Source organism: Eretmochelys imbricata, chromosome 17 (genome assembly GCF_965152235.1).
Source record: "Eretmochelys imbricata isolate rEreImb1 chromosome 17, rEreImb1.hap1, whole genome shotgun sequence".
Taxonomy (NCBI): domain Eukaryota; kingdom Metazoa; phylum Chordata; order Testudines; family Cheloniidae; genus Eretmochelys; species Eretmochelys imbricata.
The window spans coordinates 8,448,248-8,471,223 of NC_135588.1; the positions used below are offsets into that span (position 1 = coordinate 8,448,248).

Sequence of the window (22,976 nt, forward strand, 5' to 3'; positions counted from 1 at the left end):
CTGTAGGGCGCCTCACCACTTTGGTGAACCCCTCACACTTTGCAGTGCAGAAGGCTGTGCAGTCCAGAATCTCTGAAGACTGGCTGAGAACCCTCGTCAATTTCAGGGGCCTGCTTCTGGGGATGCATTTGGCTCATTGTGTTTTCCCTAAGTAACTACAGTACAATGCTGTCTCATGCCACACAAATACTTGCTCTCAGGTACAGAGTTGAGACAACAGCTGCTGCTTACCAATGGGTCCTGGGAGCCAGGCACACCTGAATTTTAATCAAGAGACTGACTCCACTCCGTGACCTTGGGCAAGTTGCTTAACCTCTGGGCTCCTTCATTTCCCCCTTCTGTGCCGGGGGGAATGTCAATTCCCTGCCCCCCCGGGGTTCGCTCATGGCTAGAGACCGGGCCCTGGCGGTGCATTGGTACCACAAAGAGGAGCCTGGCTGAGGAAATCGCAGGGCTCTTGCCCATGGATGCTGCGCCTGTCTCTCCCCGCGCCTCCTGCTAGCTCCGTCCCACCGGCGGGCCGGGCAGGAGGAGCTCGTTTGCACTTCAGGCAGTCGGCCGCTAGGAAGCCGCCGGGCTCGCCTTTCCCTCCCGGGCTGGAGCGTGAGCGGAGCCCCTGCCATTTCCGAGGCGCCCCCCCCCGGCCCCGCACGGTCCATTCTCCCCGCTCCCAGCCTGCGAGCTGCGCTGGCGGCGGCGTGCGCCGGGCTCGGAGCCGAACTCCCGGGGAGCTCGCGAGCGAGCGCGCGCGCGCCTGTCTCCCCCCCGCCACCCGCCTCAACGGCTCCCGGGGCAGCGCCCGCCCCCTCAGCCCCTCTCCAGCCGCGGGCGGCGCGGAGCCCGCCTCTGCCCCAGCGCCCTCGCCAGCAGCCCGGGGAGCAGCCGCCGGCAGCCGGGTAAGGAAGCGGCAGGAATGGGGGGGACTTGGGAGCTGCCTTTGTCCGGCCGGGGCAGCCCCCCGCTCCCGCTGCCCCGGCCGGAGTCGGAGCCTGCGCGGCCGCCCGGGCCGGGGCAGTGCCAAGGCAACGCTCCCGCGGCGCGTCGGGGGCTGCGAGCGGGCGGAGCCGGGCAGAGGCCCTCACCGGGCTGGGCTCGCCCGGCCGGGCGGGTTTTCCTGAGGGGGATTTTCCAGGTTATCCCCGCCTGGCCCGGGGAGAAGGGGCGTTTGCAATGAGGTGAGGGCAAGGGGCATGGCTGGGATGGGGGAGGGGACTTCTCGCCATGCTCGGCCGCTGTGGCACCTTTCCCGTCCCACGGGTCGTGGGCTCCGTCTCTAGCCGCGTCCGTCCCCCCCGCTTAGCTGGAGCCATGTGTGAGCGTTTCCCCCGCCTGCCCCTGGGATCCCTCTGGGGTGGGGGGTGTTTTGTGGGACAGGCAGCGGCCAGCGCTTGGGGGGGGGGGGTGAGTGAACCCCAGGAATCTTGGTCATTCTGTTTCCAAGCAGGAGAATTTCCCCCCTCCACTCCCAAATCTCCACACGCCTCTGGAGCCTTACTAAGGTTAGCCCGGCTTTCTTTACAGGTTGTTGTTCAGCTGTGGTTCCTTTGTGTTGTTTCAAAATATTATTATTTTTGCAAAGATACAAAAAAAGTTGAATGACTAGAAATCCAAGTCCAAAAACCTGTAGCAGGATTTGGTGTTTTGGCTACATTGGCTGTATAGTTTTATAACCCTGGGCTGTTTGTTTTAATTGATGACAGAAGAGGAATGAGGCATGTTTCTGCAGGGGAAGAAGTTGTCCTGTTGTTCATTGTTGATATGTCTTAAAGGCTTAAGTCCATTAAAATCAACTGATCAAGAAATCTTGTCCATTTTCTATCACCTGGGACCAATACTTTGCTAATGGGATTTCTGGATGGTTGCCCTTTAGTAAATACAGGAGTTCAAACATGCACCCAATGGCAAAGTGACTTATTCATATTTTGTTTGTTTGTTTTAGAGCTGTACTTTTATGGCCCAAATAGTTTCTAATTATCTGAATCACTCTAAGCCAATCAGAATGCTGCATTTTTGTATTGCTATCTTAGTGTTGTTGCGCATTTGTCTGTCAGACAAAGTGACACACCATTAACCATCCGATGAAGTGAGCTGTAGCTCACGAAAGCTCATGCTCAAATAAATTGGTTAGTCTCTAAGGTGCCACAAGTACTCCTTTTCTTTTTACCATTAACCATATGTTAGGTAGAATATCAGTAAAGTAATTGCTGTTGGAGAAATGTATGCCACTCTAAAAATATATGCTCAAGTTGCTGTCAAATGCTTTTGATTAGTTACTTCGTCTTTGCCATGGTGTTTATTGAGTGATATGAAACCATTATTCTGCAATGTAATTCTATTCCATAGACCTAGCTCAATGAAATTGTTCTCATCCAGTCAGGTCACCAGATGGTTGACCTGTATATCTGGATTCAAAACCAAAATTTCAGCAACTAAAATGTGAGGTATTTGGGGAAAAAAATTACAGTGGAAGTCTTGTAGTAGATAGTTTTTTCATAGAATGACTTAGCTCTTAGCTCCAGTTCACTCAAGCTAAATTTGCATTTTGTACATTGCAATGTACTGAAACTGTTTGGGACTTTGATAGAAGTTAAAGATGGAAAAGAATTATGGTATTATGTTAATTTGTCTACCCATCACTGCCTGCATGGGATTGTTTTCCTATGGTATCTTACCTAGCAGCTTCTAGATTTGTTTTCAGACCCCCTCCCCCATTTGAGTATTTACACTGAGGACAGGGGACTATTCACATGTCTAAGGCAAGTAGGATAGGGTCCTAGATCTTAGACTTGTGGGTGTAATTTTTAATATGCGCCTATGGGAAAGGTTTCTTTTTGACAGGCTGAGCCACAGGAGTCTATTCTCTCAGATCATCAAAATTTACTTTTCTTTATAGATATAAAAAGTGCTGATGGTGTACCTAGGACCATACAAAACACAATGTAGAGGTAGTTCCTACGTGGAAGGAGCTAACAGTCTAACAAGAGAATTAGAATAGATAGGGTGAAATGAGCAGCTCAGAAGGGCTTAAGAATGGCTAGGATGTTTATATCCTGCAGTGGTCTACAGTAAGCTGTGGTGTTTGGGACTGGCACACTAATTATTCTTGGCACTCACTGCATTGCTGTTTGTTATTTCAAGCAGTTAGTGCCCCCTATGTATTTGCATTAATTTATTTTTGCATACTATAAAACAAAAGAAAAAATCAACACCGTGGCAGTGGTGAAAGTAAATGCTTCTGTGATAGTAAGCAGACTCTGGGCGTGGTCTGTATCTTCCTCTGTATTTGGACAGAGCCTGGCACAATGGGGCCCTGATTTTGATTAGGGCCTTCTGGTAACTCTAATATAATTAATAATTTTATGCATCTGGAGGTTGGCTGCTGCTTCTCATCTCTTCCAGGGTTTGCAATTGCAAAGCATGTATCACCTTTCTAGTACCCATTCCTCTCCCAGAAACCTATTCTCAGTGGTGGAGATGTTATGCATACTGCATATAGCTATATACAGCTAGCTTGGCTGTACTTCTTGGGCCAGCTCCCACTAGCATCTACTACCAGCCTCCAGCAGGGGGTGCAGACATTGGTTGCTCAAACTCTGTAGTGATGGAACACAGTATAAATGTAGACTAGGAGGTGGGAAGTCTTTTAGCAGCCAACCACACACTGTCTCCTGTTATAGCTGGCTCCTTCCCCTTTGACAAGGAGCATGTTAGGGGACAGGGTCTGGGGTCTAGGTCATTGTAGGGGGCGTTGCTTTTAATTGCCCCAGTTTGGTCCCTTTGTGTCTCTTGCTACAGGGAAGCTCTGTCTGCTGAACTGAGAATGTTATATGCTCATCTTTAATCTGAATAGAACTTTCTAGCAGTTGTGGTGAGAATTTAAAAGTGATCACCTCTAATGTTAGAAAGTGGGAATGAAGCACTTCCCAATAACAGTCACTGGGAGTGCTGTCCTTCCCTGCTTTCCCAGGTTTGTAGGGTGCAAATGTTTGGAGATTAGAAAAATCCTCTAACTGTAGGCAGAGCTGGTAGTGCTGTCTTCTGTTAAGGTTGCTTGACATTCCCCTGTTTTCAGTTGCATATAGCTTTTCCGAACTTTAACTGTTTGTGCTAAAATTTTACATGTTGGGTACCTGCCTTTGGCTCATTTGTTTTTAGAAAATTTCAGTCACAGCAGTACAGCCATTTCCAAGAATGAGGCAAACCAAATATTTCCCTTTAGCCTATGTTAAAAAAAAAAAAACTCTGGAGATCTTTTCTTTGAACAGCAGCTTGAAATTTGGCAGGGGGATGACCTTTCTATCAGGGATGTGCCTTTTGCCATCTCCGTGACCAAGTTCCCAGACATAGATTTCTTTGATGTTAGCAGCTAAAATCAGAGAAGATTCCATCCTCACTGAGCCTCTTGCAGCTTCTATGCGTGACTGCGCATGCATCATCCCCAGAGAATGTCTGAACGTGTTCCAGCCTTTAAGGCCTACAGGGAAAGCCAGACTTTCCCTGGAATGGCTGCTCCCAGCTCCACTGGGGCTGGCCCCGGAACTAAGGGCAAAGAGCCTTTCTCTCCTGTGCCATCTCTGACACTTAGGTATGTGGAGAAGGAAGCTGTGTGAGCCAAATGCAAAGGGGACAAAAGCTGTACTAGTGAGGAAGGAAAGGAGTTGATTGGGATAAGGAGTCTGGGACTGGAAGAGGGGTGAGAGAAACTGGGCAGGGTGAAAGGGAGGCTGGAATTGGGAGCTAGGGAGGGAAGACTGGGACTGGGATCCAGTGAGGGAAATGGGGAGGAGGGGATTTTGGTGCTTGCAGCAGTCTGAGAAAAATGTGAGGGAGCTGTCACAATCTGGGAGCAGTAGCTTTGCTGAAACATTTGTTAATGTGCGCTCCTCAGCCACCTTCAGCTTGACTCTTAATGGTTTTTGTGGTTTTTTTTTTTTGTTTTTTGGCCAGGTCTTGGAGTCTTTGTGACTCCTCCCCACCCACCACACTCACACTTTAAACAATGTGGGACTGAGAGCCACTTGGCTGGTGGTAACACAGATCAGACATTTAGCTGTGGGGCGGGGGAGGGAAGAGACTGAGACTGGTTGGACAAGGAGACTGGAACTAGGGACCAGTAAGGGGGGCATGGGCAGGGGGAAATCTGATAAGGAGTTGGGCTGCAGGGGGAGAACTGGGACTGGCTGGGCAGAGAGACTGGGACATGGAGCTGGGAGGGGAGAGGGCACTGAGGGGGAGACTGTTATTAGATGAGGAACCCAGGGCAGAAGACTAGGAGCCTTGGGGGTTGAGAGGAGATAAGAGACAATAGGATAAGGAGACAGGAGGTGGGGGGAAATAGGGCTAGCTGGGCAGGGAGACTGAGACTGGGATGAGAAACGTGAGGAGTGAAGACTGGGATGGGGTAGGGAAGGAGCCAGTGGTGGGGAAGAGACAGGACTGGAACGGGCAGGTTGGAGGGGACTGGGTAGAAGGGTGCAAGTTTGTGGGGGAATGGACAGAAGAATTTCTGCTTTCTATTACATTCCCTTCCAGAATGGAACCTAAGACTCCTGGGTCTCACCATACCTCTGGTGTTGGCAAATGTCTGAGAAACCCACTGACAAAGTGTATATCTCCTCTCCTTCTAATTCTGGCCCCCACAGAGGACGATACCTACTACTTTTATCAGTTACTCTATTAGCTCAAGTGGCAGAAATCTGTGCAGTGGATCGAAAGGTTCTAACCCTGATGATGACCCACGTGGGTGTCAATATGATGCCATTTTGATGGTGTTTGCTTTTCTTAAAAATCTAGTAATTGACACACACAAGAACCTATGTTAAAATAACATTATTAAGGTTCCAAAGTCAAGCATTCAAAAGTTAGGAAATGCCAGAATTAAGTTGTCCCCTTGTGCATATATATTACGATACAGCCTTTAATTACATGATCACATCCTATTTTGTCCAGAGTCTCTTAACACAGTTTTTTGTGGAATACATACATTCATTACAATGAAAAGGTCAATTTATGCAGCATATAGCTCTGCCATAAACAACTTGCAATCTAAATAGGCAAGACAAAGGGCTAGAGGGATAACAGAGGCACAGGGTGGGGAAGTGAATTGCCCAACTGTGGTCACACAGTAAGTGAGTGGCAGAACCCAGAGCTGATTCCCAGTCCATTGCCCTAACTACTGGGTCACACTGCCTTTCTTGTATATAAGTATGGTTGCTGGAGTAGGAGGCCAGTACAAGCTAAACCATTTGCTCCTGTTCTGAGAGAGTGAAGTGCTGTGCACTCTGCGTGACTCTCTATCTTGTGTTGACTTCCCGTGCGGTTGGCATAGGATGTTAAAAATGAGTTGGGCCAACTTGTTGCGGAATATAATTCATTGGTTGTGTGAGGCTAGCTGCACCTCTGTTCCCTTCCTGGTATCTCCGAACACACCCTCTGTGGTCTCAGATTTCGTGCCTTAGCCTATCTCAGGGTGGAGTTGTGCAATTCTTTCATTCCTAGACCAGGTCCTGGCTGACCGTATTCTGTGTATTCACCACTTTTACCCTGCAGGTCCAACTGAGTTTGGGTACCTGCAGTTCTTCCCTTTGGGAGTCTCTGACCAGTGGCATACAGTGGCCAGATAGTCTCCTTAAACCAAAGCACTGTTTATTTTAGCAGTTAGAGAGAGAGGATTTTAAAACAACAATCTACATGCATGTGTATCTTACTTAGAGCCATACCATCTCCTGATGGCGAAGTAGGCAGGCCTAGCTTCTCCAGACACCCCAGCAAAGTCCTATGTCTCACTCTGGTTCCCCCCCGAAGGTTCCTCTTAAACACTGCTATAGTTCTTTTGTGTTCCTTGGCTCTGACCTTGTGGTGCAAACCAGTCCTGGCGGTTAGCTGGAGAGAAGGCAAAAATCATCAAAGCTAGTAGTACTGGCATTGTTCCTTAACAGCTCTTATGTGTTTGCTGAGAGGTGGCTATCCTGAGCTATTCTTTTCTTTCCGTTTGCCTGTTTTCCCAGACAGTCCTGCTTTGCGGTAACCCAGTAGATTCATATAATAAACGCTCCGGTCACCAGGCCAATATATAGCATTCATAAACTGCAGAGCAACTCCAAATTCATCACATAGGGATAAGATGATGTCTTAGGAAATCCTTTTAATTTTTATTTTTTTGGGGTGTTTAAATTAAAACATTGTACAGGTTTGGGGATTTTCTCTCTAATAATCCAAGTTGGTACCACCTGTCATTGTTTTTAAAAAAATTCTTTGAGAGGGACAGTAGGAATGAGCATGTTCATTAAGATCTGTAACTCTTCCTGTTGATTTCCATTCTGTCAGAACACGCAGTATGCTCAGTGTCTCATTCCTCTTGCTGTAACCTGGTTTGTGCTTTTATTGGCCCAATGTCCAGAGGGTCTTGATAATTATTTTAAGCGTATTGTTGAGTTGCCAATCAGTTATCTCCCAGGCTTTGCTTTTAAATCAGGGTTCACAAAAGTGTCTTTGGGGCAACAATTGGCACTGCAAAGAAGTGTGAGCTAGCTGGTTAATTTGTATTGGTTCTAATTACTGCTTTCTTGTGCCATCGTTGCGTAGAACCTCAATGTAAATGATGAATTATACACAAAATTGTCTATGCAATTCTTTCAGTCATAACTTTTGAAACGTGCTGGGATGGAGACTTCAATTGTGTGTCTCATGGCTGGAAACATATGCCATGGAGATTCTGTGCTGTACCATGACTTTAGTGGTCTCTCCTGCTGTGTCTATAGTACAGAATTTTGGAGCTGCCAGCACTGATTTGGGGCACCTCCCACTCTTGCAGTACCCCACTTGGAAGATCTTCAGGATCGTGGGTGCCCTGCACCACTCTGGGAGCAGCCGGGAGAACAAATTGCGACAGAGTCACAGTTCTACCCTTGTTGTCCCCTTGCTGTGGGAGGGAGGAAGTAATTTCACCCCTTTTCATGTGTTTGCTCCCTGCTGTGTGCCCAGACACCTCCTTTGGCCAGTGAGTGGGGGAGGAGCCGGAGCCAGGCTCCTTCTATTCCCTGCCTACTCACTTACAGTGGGAGCATCAAGCAAGTAGCCTCTGTTCTCCTTCTCCCCAACTAAGTGGCCAGAGTCGCAACCCCAACAGGACTCACTCCCTGCCCGGCTGAATAGGGGCTGACACTATTCTGCAGAGACTGAGGAGTTTCCAGTTTCACGCTAAGGCTGTATCTACACTGAGAGCTAGGAATGTGATTTGTGGCTTACATAGATGTGCCTGAGCTAGCTGTCATTGAGCTAGTGAGCTACAAATAGTAGTGTAGCTGCAGTATTGGTTGGTTCAGGCAGGTTTGTACTTGGGGCATCTAGACCCTGCTGCCACTGTCCATGCTGTCATGGCTACACTGTTTCTTTTAGCACAGTAGCTCAGTGAGCACTAGCATGAGTATGCGTACATGAGCTGGGTAGTATATCCCTAGCTCATAGGGATGTAGCTTAAGTGTGTTAAGGCCTGATCCAATAGGAGTTCAGATCCAATTGCCAGATCAGGCTCCTAGTGAACATTCCAGTAATGCTTCCAGTTCTGCACCTACTCTGTGCATGGAATACCCATGGAGCTCAGCATAAGCGCTACCTGAGGAGTGGCTGCAGAATTGGGGCTGTAGTATCAATAAATAAAGCTTTTCATGCTTAACCATTCCCCTCCGTGGATTAGGGTCTGATTTTCAAACAGTATACAGTTATGTGTAGGGCCCTACCAAATTCACAGTCCATTTTGGTCAATTTCACAGTCATAGGATTTTAAAAATCATAAATTTCATGATTTCAGCTATTTAAATCTGAAATTTCTTGGTGTTGTAATTGTAGGGGTCCTGACCCAAAAAGGAGTTGTGTGGGTCTCGCAAGGTTATTGTAGGGGAGTTTGCAATACTGCTACCCTTACTTCTGTGCTGCTGCTGCTGGTGATACTGCCTTTAGAGCTGGGCAGCTGGAGAGCGGCAGCTGCAGGCCAGGAGCCCAGCTCTGAAGGCAGCACCGCCACCAGCAGCAGTGCAGAAGGAAGGATGGCATGGTATGGTATTGCCACCCTTACTTCTGTGCTGCTGCCTGCAGAGCTGGGCCCTCCGTTGGCAGCCATCACTCTCCGGCCGCCCAGCTCTGAAGGTAGCGCAGAAGTAAGGGTAGCAATACTGTGACCCCCCTAAAATAACCTTGTGACCTCCCTGCAACTCCCTTTTGGGTCAGGACCCCAATTTGAGAAACGCTGGTCTCTCCTGTGAAATCTGTATAGTATGGGGTAAAACCATACAAAAGTCCGTATTTCACGGGTGGAGACCAGATTTCATGGTCCGGGACGCGTTTTTCATGTCCGTGAATTTGATAGGGCCCTAGTTATGTGGATAGAATTATTTTCTGGTAGTTTCTCAGACTACTGGGAAGTCTTTATGTTGTGAACACACAGTTCTGTTATTTTACTGGTATTTAAGGGAATATTGCATTTTAAACCAATGAAATCTTAGTTAAGAACATCACAGAGTTTAACTTAAAAAATGCGACACAGATCCTTTGCATGCCAAAGTATTTGTGGTTAACCCTTGAGCTTCGGAACTATTTCCATTTAAAAAGGCCTTGGACTTGATGTAGAACAACATAATTAAAAGATTTTTTGGAGATGATATACACATGAAACTGACCAGCAAATCATTGCAATGATGTTTGTCTTGATTTCCCCTAAAACTGGCCCCATTTACGTTTTTGGCTCTCAGCAAAAAATTTTACTAGCAGATTAGCCAGTTGATAAACTATCTCTGAGAAAATGTTTGAGATCAAACATTTCCTTCAAAAAATGTCCACGACCCGCTCGGCGCGTGCATTGCATGGCTAATTTTTTTTTTAATATCCATTCTTTTTTTAAAAAAGCATGCATCTCCTTCTAACAATGAAAACGTAGCATTCTGCTGTTACCAATAAGAATAAGAGTAGGTGGACAAACTGGTAAATATGCCTTTAATAAAATAAGGATTAGGGAGCTCCTGTTGCTCCTGGGTAAATTGAAAAAGTACAGTGCTTAAAACAGCCTGGGTTTGCCACTGGGATGTGCTAAACATTCTCCAAGATGCTCAATGCCCATGAATGTTAGTGAGGATTGAGGATAGTCAACACCTCAGAGGATCAGACCACAGATAACTGTTTTCTGCCCTTCTTACATATCTGTTCCCATCATTGCTAGTTTAACAAAATAGGATATGGCTATTTTGAAAAGATAGCTATGGCTATTCAGTGTATCCCCCACTGAAAATAAGGCTTTGTCTTTACTGCTAGAAAAAAGGTTACTTTTAAGTGCATTTGCTATCTCTCTATAAAATCCTACTGGAGACAAGATGCAGCTCCACCTGTGGTTGACTTCACCCAGCTACCCTGTGACAAAAATTATCATGCTTTATCTCCCCTGGGATTTTACAGTGGGATAAGCTATCATGCATTTGCTATCTTGCGGTAAAAATGCACCTTTTTCAGCCACAACAACAAAGCTTAGTTTCAGTGGTATGCATTAATTTCTCTAAATAATCCATGTGATTAACAGAACCTGAAATTGGCTCCTGACTCCTTTCTGACTCCTCTCTAATCTAAACTATCTAGGTACTATTATGGCCTGCATTACCATAGTATTTGAGTGTCCGGGAAGTATTCCTTCTCACACCCCACTGCAGTGAAAGTGATGGCACCCAGAAGGTGTTAGATGCCTTGTAGCAGAGGTCCTCAAACTGGGGGTCAGGACCCCTCAGGGGGTCGCAAGGTTATTACATTGGGGGGGGGGGTCGCAAGCTGTCAGCCTCCACCCCAATCCCTGCTTCGCATCCAGCATTTATAAGTGTGTTAAATATATAAAAAAGTGTTTTGAATTTATAAGGGGGGTTACACTCAGAAGCTTGTTATGTGAAAGGGGTCACTAGTACAAAAGTTTGAGAACTACTGCCTTATAGAATATAAAATGGATCAGTTCCTAACTAAGCCAATTTATATTGAATTAAGAGGAAAATCTGTGTTCCATGACCTAAATGGAATGCACTGCTGCTTAAATCCCCTTCAGTGCTTATGTGAGCTATACCTGGTGATGCCAGTAAGTGAATTCTTCTGGTGACTCGTGTGCATGTGTGTGTGTAAGGCGAAGCCAGCGCTTCTGCAGTATCAAATCTGTAAGCCCCAATCCTTTCACTGAACAGCTTGTGTGTTTTGTTCAAAGCCTCAATACAGTTTTGGAGGTTTTTAAAAGAATTTTAGTGTTCCTGGAATGGTGTAAGACCCAAGTTTGAAGCCTGAATATTTTGCTGGTTGCTTTCTGCTCAGGAAGGTTGTACAAGGTTATCTAATCCAGGGGAGCTCTTGAGGTCCCTTCCAGTCCTACACTTCTATGAAACTATGAGGGAATTCAGAGAAGAGCAATAGAGACCTTTAAGGCCGAGAAGCCTGATTTGAGGAAAGTTTTGTCAGGAGGGTAATGTGTTACTTGGCCAAATGATAATTATAGCACCCATTATGTTTGGAAATGTACTGATGGCTCTTGACAGTGGCTATTAACAATAGGGTTCTCTGAATCAGTACTGAAAATGGTTTGCAGAAACCATTAGTAGAGTTCAAGGAGCTGCCATTGTGCTTTCTCCAGCTATGCTGGTCTTATATCTGCTAGGAGTGGTTTCACAGGATCCTTTGCTGACAGTTGTCATCAGTTTCCTAGTTAAGACTTAGTTTTTTGAAGGGGGACATGGAGAGTTATGCTAAGTCTCTTAAAGGTGTCTTGGAGGAGGGGGATTGTTTAGAATGGGAATAGGGGATAGTGGGATGGAGTTCAGAAAAGGAAATTTAGGTTGAATCAATCTCAGGAGAAATTTCCCAATAGTGAAATTTAGTGGATTGTAGCATAATCTCTCAGGGAAAGTAGTGGAAACCATGTAGTTAGTTTTCAGAGTGGTAGCCGTGTTAGTCTGTATCAGCAAAAAGAACGAGGAGTACTTGTGGCACTTTAGAGACTAACAGATTTATTTAAGCTAAGCTTTCGTGGGCTAAAACCCACTTCATCGGATGCATGCAGTGGAAAATACAGTAGGAAAATGTATATACAAACAGAGAACATGAAAAAATGAGTAAAACGGACAGTCTCTACGTAAAAGAATGAATGGACACAAATCAGATGTCAAGAATTATAACATTCAAAAACCAGTCGGAGAACACTTCAATCTCCCTGTTCACTCGATTACAGACCTAAAAGTCGCAATACTACAACAAAAAAACTTCAAAAACAGACTCCAACGAGAAACTGCTGAATTGGAATTAATTTGCAAACTGTATACTATTAAATTAGGCTTGAATAAAGACTGGGAGTGGATGGGTCATTACACAAAGTAAAACTATTTCCCCATGCTTATTTTTCTCCCTACTGTTACTCACACCTTCTTGTCAACTGTTGAAAGTGGGCCATCCTGATTATCACTACAAAAGGTATTTTTTCTCCTGCTGATAATAGCTCACCTTAACTGATTACTCTCGTTATACAGTAGTTGGTATGGCAACACCCATTTTTCCATGTTCTGTGTGTGTGTGTGTATATATCTTCCTACTGTATTTTCCACTGCATGCGTCTGATGAAGTGGGTTTTAGCCCATGAAGCTTATGCTCAAATAAATTTGTTAGTCTCTAAGGTGCCACGAGTACTCCTCGTTCTTTTTTCATGGAGTTAGTGTCAGTTAAAAATGCAATTGGACAAAAAACTAGGAAACCCACTGCGAGGGACAATCCTAGCCTGCCCTGGGGTGGCACAGGAAATGGATTTGGTAACCTAATGGAGGTAAGTTTACACTACAAGTGCAGCAGCAAAACAGCTGTGCCCCTGTAGTGCTGTAGTATAGACCGTTGCTATGGTGATGGAAGGGGGTTTTCCACTGCTGTAGTAAATCTGCCCCTTAAGAGGTGGTAGCCAGGTTGATGGACTGAGATGCATCTACAGCAGTGGTTAGGTTGACCTAACTATGTCACATAGGGCACAACATTTTTCACAGCCCTGAGGGATGTAGCTAGGTCGATCTAAGTTTTAGGTGTAGACCAGGCGTAGGTCTTCTCCTTCAGTAACTTCTGTGATCTACAAATCAAAAAAACTCCTCCTGTAGTTTCACAAAGGAATCCAGCCATTGTCTCCAGCTGACATCCTCAGCTCCAGCCCCCCAGGTAAACAAGACACCAAATCACATGAGCGCATTGCGTGACCTCCCTGGGCAATGAGAAGCAGACTTGCTGTCATCTGTGGGATGCTTGTTTCCGCATGGAGTCCTGGCTGGTCGGGGATGCTTCACCTTTTTACGGTTCTCCTCTTCCCCGCGCAAATGCCGTAGGCAGCACAAGTGTTTCAGATGGCCTTTGCCTTGGGGATGGATGTCTCCAATCTGTAGGAGGCGGCAGTTTAGTGTTTGGCCTGTGGTAATTTATCAGACACACACACAGTGTAAATGAGAATTAGGAATAATCTCGAGGAAGCAAGAGACTTCTTGAAGGGCTTTGTCTTCACTAGGATTTAAACGTATCTTGTTAGAGTTAGCGGACGTGTTCTAAGGCCCCGTCTAGGCAAGGATAAAAAGTATGTTGTTAGGATGTGTTAGCGAAGGACTTGTCTATGTGGGTAAGTGACACCAGTTTAAATTAAATCAGTTAAACTGGTGCAAATTTTTTATGGACATTGTGATTTCATTGTAGCTCCAACCTGCCCTAATCAATTTAAGCATAAGTGATTAAAGGCCGGTTTATACTGAAAAAATGCCTATGGTAAATTTTCAAAAGTGTGTAACATGTAGATTTGCAAAGACACTTAAGGATGCAGATGGGTTCAGGTTAGCTGCCTAACTCCCAGTGAAATCAATGGGATTTAGGTGCCTAATTTGCTTAGGTGCTTTTATGAATTCCACTAGGTGGCTATAGTTAATACCTTTGTAAATCTAGCTTGCAGGCACTTAAAAATTGTGACTCAGTGGAAGTCGGTGGGACTGAGGCTTGGTCTACACGTAAAGTAATGTCAGCATAACTACATCGGTCAGGGATGTGGAAAACCACCCTGACCAACATAGTTACGGCCACAAAATCCCCAGGGTAGATACAGCTATGTCGATGGAAGAGGCCTTCTGTTGACCTAGCTAACCTAGTTGGGGAAGGTGGTGTTTCTATGCCATTGGAAAACCCACTTCCATTGGTGTAGGCTGTCTCTCCACTTTGGGGCTATGCCAACAAAAGTGAGCTAAACTAAACAGTAACAAGGTACTTTTGCTCCGGAATAAGAATGTCCACACATGGAGTTGCACAGACACTGCTATTGTGCTTTAAGTTCACACCCTACTTGGACAGCTTGAGATAGCACGGGATGGACCTGATGACACAAGAAGTCAGTGCTGTGTCCTGTGTTTCTGTGTTAACTTCCAAGTGTATTCAAGCCCTTTGCTGAGACCAAACTTAAATGGGATAGAAAAGTTGGGGTTTTTGGTGAGGGGGAGGTTGAAGTAAAAAGAGAATGGAAACAGTATTGTAAATAAAGGGAAATTAAAATACAGTGATTGTTAATCTGCTTCTTCTCCAGTGCTCTGACTTTCCATATTTCTTGTCCCTGCCCACCCACACATCTTCCTGTATCTGAGGCTGCTCCATCAGCAAACACTGGCCTTAAGAAGAATAATTCTCCCACCATCTTCTTTGCAATCAATATGAGTAAATATCACACTTCTACACCCCTCTCACTTTTCAACGTTTCACAGGGATTTAGATGGAGATTTTGGAACACTTTCTTGTATTCTGTTTAGGGTCTCATGAGTCATATTGTGCTCATCACTGCTGTATTGAATGATGTGGGGGCCTGAGGTTAGGCTCCTACGTCCAGATTTGGGCACCTAAAGAATAGCCTCCTTGTCAGTGGTGCTGACAACACACGGGTCTCACTGGCCATGTGAGGTGTCTAAATCTGGATTTAGGAGCTTGATTCAGGCCCCCAGATGTGAAGATGGTGTCCTTGGCGATTGCGGATGGTGCTGAATATGTAAGCCCTTCAATCTGTCCATTCAGAGCACAGACTGTGTGAGCTTTTGCAGGCCTCACTCCTGGTCTGGAGGAGGGGTGAGTGAGGATTTTCATCTGTGTCCTGTTCAGTCCTTTGTCTCCCTTCTGAATTTGCCAGGCGTGCTGCATCCAGTTTGGTGGCTTTATTATGCATGCCTCCCTACTAAGGATGGGACTCGAGACCATTCATTTTTCTTAAGTAGGTGACCAACATCCATCAGAGGGATGACAGTGTTCTGTCGCTACCGCCTTGATCAGCATTTCAAACAATGACCTCAAGGATGGGTGAAATGGTTCAAATGGTCCAGAAGTTCCCAGAGCTCAGCTGCATTTGGGTTCCCTGAGTAACACGTCTCACATATGGTTCCATTTAGGGTAAAATATCCAAATCAGGTTAAGTGCCTCATGGTGTGAAAATATTGAGTGAGGTGAAGACAGGTGTAAAGATTCTGCAAAGGCAATTTGGGGGGATTGAGCTGCACAAAGAATTGATGCATTATATTCTCTCCTAAGGGAGACAGAGAAAATTTAGTCAATAAAATCTGACATTTCTCCGTGTCCACAGCTCTGAACACTTCTGTAATGGCTACAGATATTTGCACTGTTTTTCAGCCAGATGCCTTTGCTGGTTGTTTTTTATCATAAAGATCTGCCCAATAATGTCTTAAATCCAAAAGAAATTTAAAGGTGTCACCTCATTAGTAGCAGCATAATGATTCTGATTTTTTTTTAAAACTGGGATTGACCGTTAGCTTCATGCCTTCTACTGAGCTCATATTCGAGCAGTAATGTAACCAGTTCTGCCAGCTCAAATCTCAGCGAGGTTTAATTTAAATCTAATTATCTGAGCATGTGGTCAGGTTGTCATAGCATGCTCCACCGGTCTTCTTGTCAGTGCGTGTGGAATTCTGCAGCAACTTAAGGCTTCTTTATGTGGCAGGTAGTTTGAATGTGCTACATGAGTGATAGCTATTCATTTACACAGTTTGGAACATACTTTGTATTTTGTTAAAATGTTAAGGTCAAGCCTCCCCTCTCCTAAAAAAATGGTATCCATATTAAGGCCTTCTCTATATACACAAATTGTGCCTCTATAACTATCGCAGGATAGTTAACGTGGTACAACCACCCCTAGTATAGAGGCAATTATATTGTATGCAGGAGCTTATACTGGTAAAGCTAATTTCAGAGGGAAGGGGAATAAAGGTATGAAGAACCTTTATACTGGTATAACTGTGTCCACACTAGGGATTGTACTGGTATAACTGTGTGTTACCAATATAGAATTGTGATTGGTTACCAATAAATTAGTAACTGAAATAGCTGTACTGGTACAAAATCTCTCCAGACCAGGCCTAAAATATATAATGTAACAAACAATAATAAAACCTCCCTAATTATCCTGATTTTGTAGCAAGGGCCTTTTATGAAAGAATTGCAGCATTTGTACTGACAACATGTATGTATTTCAGCTTGTATAGTTCACCTGTTGTTTGACCTTGAGCATGTCACTTCTTGCCTAAGTGTCTTTATTTCCCCTTCCACCCTTCGTCTTGTTAGTGTAGGCAGGCCCCCACCCTGCAAACACCTAGGCTGTGTCCTCACTGTGAAGAGAGGTGTGTTTTTACATGGAGATAGCAATCCCGATATGGTGGTGTTAGATGAGGTCGACCCTATGTACCATGTGGGGCTTACCTGTGTGTATCTCTACCCCTGCAGTAGCAAAAATTGACCCCTGTGCTGCTCTTGCGCATGGCAGGTTCTCTTTGGCTTGCAGGAGGAGTGGAAAGTAACTGACCAGGGTCATGTCAGATCATTGCTCCTCCTGCTGTTACCGAGAGGTTATGTGTGAAATCAGTAGCACAAGCATGATCCCTCCCCATAAGGTCTTTCCAGAGGGAAAATAGCTCAAAACAGCAATTCCTATGCCCATTTGAAAAAAAACCTCCTATGTTTGAGTTGTCTTCACCTGATTTGCTGCATCTTCCACGGGAGCCAGCCATTAGATGCCTCTGTCACCTCTTTTGACCTGCAGAAAATGCGAACTATTGACCTATAGTTGAAAGGTTCTGTGTCCCATTACTGATTGTCTCAAGCCATCTGCCATTCCCCATCAAAACAGACAAAGCTATAGCGAGACGTGTCTACATTGCCTCATAGTTCGGATGATGGGAATGTGACTAGCAGTGTTCTCCAAAGTGTTGCGTTGTAACTCCCCACTGTGGATGTTGCGAGTGTAAACCAAAAGGTTCCTAGTTTGCGTTAACGTAGGACTGCTTTAATGTGAACAGGGAACCTTTTATTTCGTGCCTGCAGTGCCCCAGGTGGGGGAGTTACAGCAGCATGCACTGGTTTTTCACACCTGTGTAATCCCAAGTATAAGGCAGTGTAGATATAGTCTAGATGCAGTTCCGGTATCCCCTCTCCCTCCTTTTCTCATCGGTCAGACATTCCAACGTGAAATTCAAACTGCTATACTTTGCTGCATGGATTTATATAACTGGAGAACAAAAATGATAAAGCATCATGAGGACATCCTCTCAGCAGTTAGATCAGCCTTCCTTTAGCCTGGTATCTAGTGCCTTTATATTTCAAAGGCTTTCTCTAAGCAAAGTGTTAAGAATTTGTAATGAAAACTATATAAATTATAAATTATATAAATATATATATATATATATATTGCTCCCTCTGAAAGGTATTGTTCACAGATTTATATAAACATTTTCGCCAAGTGGGAGGAGAGGCGTTTTTGATAGCTGAGCACCAGAGATCCTCAGATGTTTCTCGAAAGTTGGAGGGCATTATGGTAAAGATGACTGGTCCAATTCATAGTTTAGGGGTGGGGGCAGAGGAGGGAAGGGGGTGTCTGAAGCTTAGTGCTTTAACTCTTACTGAAGGGTGCTCATCATCTACGATGTGATCAAAGGGCCTGATCCAAAGCCCATTGAGGTCTATGGAAAAACTCCTGTTGATTTCAGTGGGTACGGTGGATTGGGCCTTGAGTGCATTCCAGAATTTTACATGGGGGAAAAAAGGCCATTGAAAGCCCTGATAATTACTTCTAAAATTGTGGGGCTGTTGCTTGATTTTGTGCTTGTGCCTGAGGGGACATTAATCCTCTTTGGAAAATCAGCTGCTTTTTTTTTCCCAGCAGGTGAACTTTAGAAAATATGCTCTTCAACTGGCAGCAAAGGCCTGGCGTGGATTTTTTTTTCCCTTTTCCCTTTAATCAAAGGTTATATTGATGCATTACAGAAGAGGGATTTAGTGTTTCAACATTTCTCCTTGCGGTAATTCAAGCTGAGCGGTGCTTTGTGGCAAAGCTGGTTGCCATGGTCTTTGCTTCAGCCGCGTAAACATTAAGACTAAAAGGAGCCTTGTCTCATAGTGAACTATTCCATGCTCTCTCCAACCCACAGTCAATTTGAACTGCGTATAGGTAATTATTACTTTTAGCTGGCTAAAGGCCTTCAAAGTCATAGGTTGCTGTTTAAGGGGTTCTTGTACATTTTTGAAGGCTGGTCCTTAAAGAAAAGTCCTCTAGAACTTAATAGGGATGAAACCAATTCAATTTTATGAAGAATTTCTACAGTTCTGTAGAAATTACTCTAAAACCCTATACGGCCTAGATTATCTAACATTAGGCTTCCATATTTAATAAAGATCCTATCTAGGCATCCAAGTAAACAGCCTAATTTTCAAAAGGGCAGAACGCTTGACAGCTTCTCTTAAGTCAGTCCTTCTGAAAATCTGCCTGCTTGCTTAGGTGCCTAGATATGAATTTAGCAAAACTTTAGGTGCCCAAGCTGCTGCTGCTGCTGCTTTTTTTTTTTTTTTTTTAAACAAAAACAATAACGTAAAGGACTTAGACATCTCCCTTCAACTCCTTTGAAAATCCCAGACCCATTTAAAATAAAAAAAATCTGCCATAGAATTTAATAGAAAATGAGATCCTTTCTGTAGGATTTTTAAAAACCACCCTCTCATTTTATAGCAGAGTTTTAGTGCTCTGTTAAGTTTGGATTTATTTGGATAGAATTTATGGAAAGGTGATCTTTTTCTGGGAGGTTAAATGACTTTTTCCTGAAAGCTGTTGATATTAAGAGCTTCTAGGACATTGGTTAGAAGGCATCTGTATTTCATACTGTCTCTATTAGTTTTGATTGATGAGCTTCTCAATAGGTGCCCATCACATGGTATTGACTCCCATTATGCACATTTGGCACCTTAAGGAGGATGCATCCGATGAAGTGAGCTGTAGCTCACGAAAGCTTATGCTCAAATAAATTGGTTAGTCTCTAAGGTGCCACAAGTACTCCTTTTCTTTTTGCGAATACAGACTAACATGGCTGTTACTCTGAAACCTGTCATTATACACATTGTTACATTATATCAGGGACTGCTGATCCCAATTGAAAGAACAGATAAATACCCACCAGCAAGCATAATTATAAAATAACACTTCTCCATTCCCACCTGGCAAATGTATTAATTCCCTCAGCCCTCCTTGTTGGGTCTTTTGCTCTTTACACTACAAATGTAACATAAAGGAACTACAAGAGCCCAATGGCCTCCAAATAACCATATTTACTGAATATACACAACATGCAAGGACTAGGTAATATAACCGTGGGAAATGGTTTTCCCTTTCTCTGAGAAATTTTGAAATTTTTCCCATCTCAAATTGAGACAAAAAGTCAATCCTGAAATTTTTCACAAATAGAAAATCTGAATTTTTTTTTGGATTGGGTCAATTAAAGCATTTCACATTCAACCTTTTAAACTTTTATTTTTATTTTTTATTTTTACTAGAAATCAACTTAAATTTCAAAAAGAAAAAAAGGACTTGTGGCACCTTAGAGACTAACACATTTATTATATCAGTCTCTAAGGTGCCACAAGGCCTCCTTTTCTTTTTGCAGATACATACTAACACGGCTGCTACTCTGAAACCTTAAATTTCAAAGCAACGTTTAATTTTGTACCAAGAAATGGAACTTTTAAAAAATGTCCAAACAGGATGTGTTGACCATTAGACTATAAGAACAGCCATACTGGGTCAGACCAAAGGTCCATCTAACCCGGTATCCTGTCTTCCAACAGCGGCCAATGCCAGGTGCCCCAGAGGGAATGATCAGAACAAGCAATCACCACCAAGTGATCCAACCCCTGCTGCCAACACCCAGCCTCTGGTAAAAAGAGGCTAGGGACACCATTCCTGCCCATCTTGGCTAACCTTGGTTGACTATTGCTAACCTTTTTCATCTAAAATTTTTTTGAAACAGGAAATTTTAAACCTGCCCTTTCTTGTGAACAGTTTTTGTTTTGATGAATTAAAATTTTTTGACAAAGAACCCATTTTGTTAAAACAAATTCCCAACTAGCTACATAGACATACTGCAGCTCTGACTGGATTTTGGCAGCTTCTAAAATAGAACATGGTGAATACCACTATAGGGCTCATTAACTATTTAAAAGGATATTACCTATTCTTATACACTACATTCCTCCCCATAAACCTTGGTTTTGCAGTGTCTGTGGATGGTTAACTTAACAGGATCGAGCGGTGGAGCGAATTCCAAGGTAAGGACCACTCATGGACCCCCCTCTCATTTATATCAAGGGAGCTCCTCTGATATAACTTGAGCATGTCTGCGGCTCTCAACTTGGGTAATATGTCATGTAACCATATTCCAAATCACCTCAGGCTTGATGGTTAAGTCCAACACCTTTAATTCCAACCTGAAATGTACCAGCAGGCAGTGCAGCTCAAGAGATCCCCGGTGTTATGTGCTCTTCACATCAGACTCTACTTTATAAGCAGGCAGCCGCATCTTGCACTAGCTTCAGTTTCTGAATGGTCATTCTTGCACTGCTCCACAAAGAGTGTGTTACAGCGATATAATACTGAGATGGAAAAGACGTGGAAAATCATGACCAGATCTGGATTGGAGAGAAAAGGCCACACTCGTCTTGCCAGGTGCAGATTGGACCGGGATGGAGAGTGATTTGTGGGCCTGAGTTTTCAAAAAAGCCTGCAATTGTTCACCTAGTTCGTGCATGCAGCTGCTATGATTGTGTTTGCAAAATGGGTAACTGCCTCTACCAGAGATCAGATGCATAGCTGTCCATTTGCATGCATTTGCAATATAACCTGTCTCTCACTTACATTCGCAGCAACTAAATGTACAAATTAGGAATGCAATTGCAAAGCTGTTTGCGCATAGCACTTTTAATGTTCAGTGTTTTACAAACAGAAATTAATTAATCCTCTTAATAGTCTCTTACACACGTGGCTAGGCGATGACATACCCACTTTACAGATTGAAAACTGAGGCACAGGAAGGCTAAGAGAGATAGCCAAGGCCACTGATGGAGCCAAGAGAGAACTCGAGTGTTCCTGATTCCCAGTCTTGTATTCGGGCTGCCCTGCCTTTTCATTAACAGATACACCCAATGAGGTTCCTTTTCCTGCTACAATGTAACTGAGTGATCACCTTGAACAATACAGCTATGATTTGGGATGTGAGAGGAGGATGCAACTGATGTGTCCTTTGGCAATTTGAGAATCTGATGTCCTTGTTGGGAGAGAAGCTCTGTTTCTCTGCTGCCTCGATCAGTATATTGTTGGGTGCCTTCGATTTTAAAATATTTTAACAAAACACTATAACTTTTAAAAACCAAATCCTGATAATAAACAAATAGTTTTGTTTGCTTTGGACATATTTCTCTACTGCCAATAGCGTCAGTGGAAAAAGAGTGCTCTAATAACATCTTGTTTTGAAAAAGATACATTTAGAAATGAGCTACAAACCATCCGATTGGCTGAATATTATTAGTGACTTATCTGTGTATTTACATAATGCTGCATTATTTCTGGGTGACCGAGATCTCTGTTTATTGATATGTTGGCATGGAATTTGCCAGTGTGAGATTCTACATACAGCATAGAGGCAAACAGACAGATTTTCTTTTAACTTGTTGAGTGAGACCTGACATCCCATGCACCCTAAAACAGGACAGGGAGCTGCATTTCCTGCTCTCCTTTAAATGTTCTGATTTTGAAGGAGAAAAAAGAATTCTGGATTTGGGTCTTAGTGTTGGAAATTTCTACAATTCTGTCAGTTAAATGAGCATCTTTGTCTCCTAGGTATTTACATGGCCCCCTCACTGCAGTATCTGAGCATCTTATGCACGTTTATGAAAATATCAACGCAATGCCCCATTATGCCCCTAAAAACCCAAGGCACAAGATGTTTGTAAAAACGCAAGGTTATGTAAATATTTCTGCAAATTCCTACAGAGCTTCAAGTCCCTGGCAAGTTGTCATTAGGCTCTTGGGGTCTCAAAGATCAGAGCACAGGCTCTGATATGGTAGCAGAATCCCAACTATACATACAAAATGATGGGGTCTAAATTAACTGTTACCACTCAAGGAAAAGATCTTGGAGTCATTGTGGATAGTTCTCTGAAAATGCACTCAGTGTGCAGTGGCAGTCAAAAAAGCAAACAGAATGTATTCTTGCCAGCAAGTTAAAGAAGTATGGGCTGGATGAATGGACTATAAGGTGGATAGAAAGTTGGCTAGATTGTTGGGCTCAACGGGTAGTGATCAATGGCTCCATGTCTAGTTGGCAGCCGGTATCAAGTGGAGTGCCCCAAGGGTCAGTCCTCGGGCCGGTTTTGTTCAAGATCTTCATAAATGATCTGGAGGATGGTGTGGATTGCACCCTCAGCAAGTTTGCAGATGACACTAAACTGGGAGGAGAGGTAGATACGCTGGAGGGTAGGGATAGGATACAGAGGACCCTAGACAAATTAGAGGATTGGGCCAAAAGAAATCTGATGAGGTTCAACAAGGACAAGTGCAGAGTCCTGCACTTAGGACAGAAGAATCCCATGTACCGCTA

General features: G+C 44.0%; 1 protein-coding gene across 2 annotated transcripts in view; it reads left to right on the forward strand.

Moving 5' to 3' along the window:
* The first annotated feature begins 781 nt into the window (after window positions 1-781).
* CUEDC1 (CUE domain containing 1) overlaps window positions 782-22,976 on the forward strand; it is a 123,988-nt gene continuing 101,793 nt past the window's right edge. For both annotated transcript variants that reach the window (XM_077836493.1, XM_077836495.1), the window contains exon 1: window positions 782-896. The gene's annotated coding sequence lies outside the window, so the exon portion shown is untranslated. The remainder of the gene's footprint in view (window positions 897-22,976) is intronic.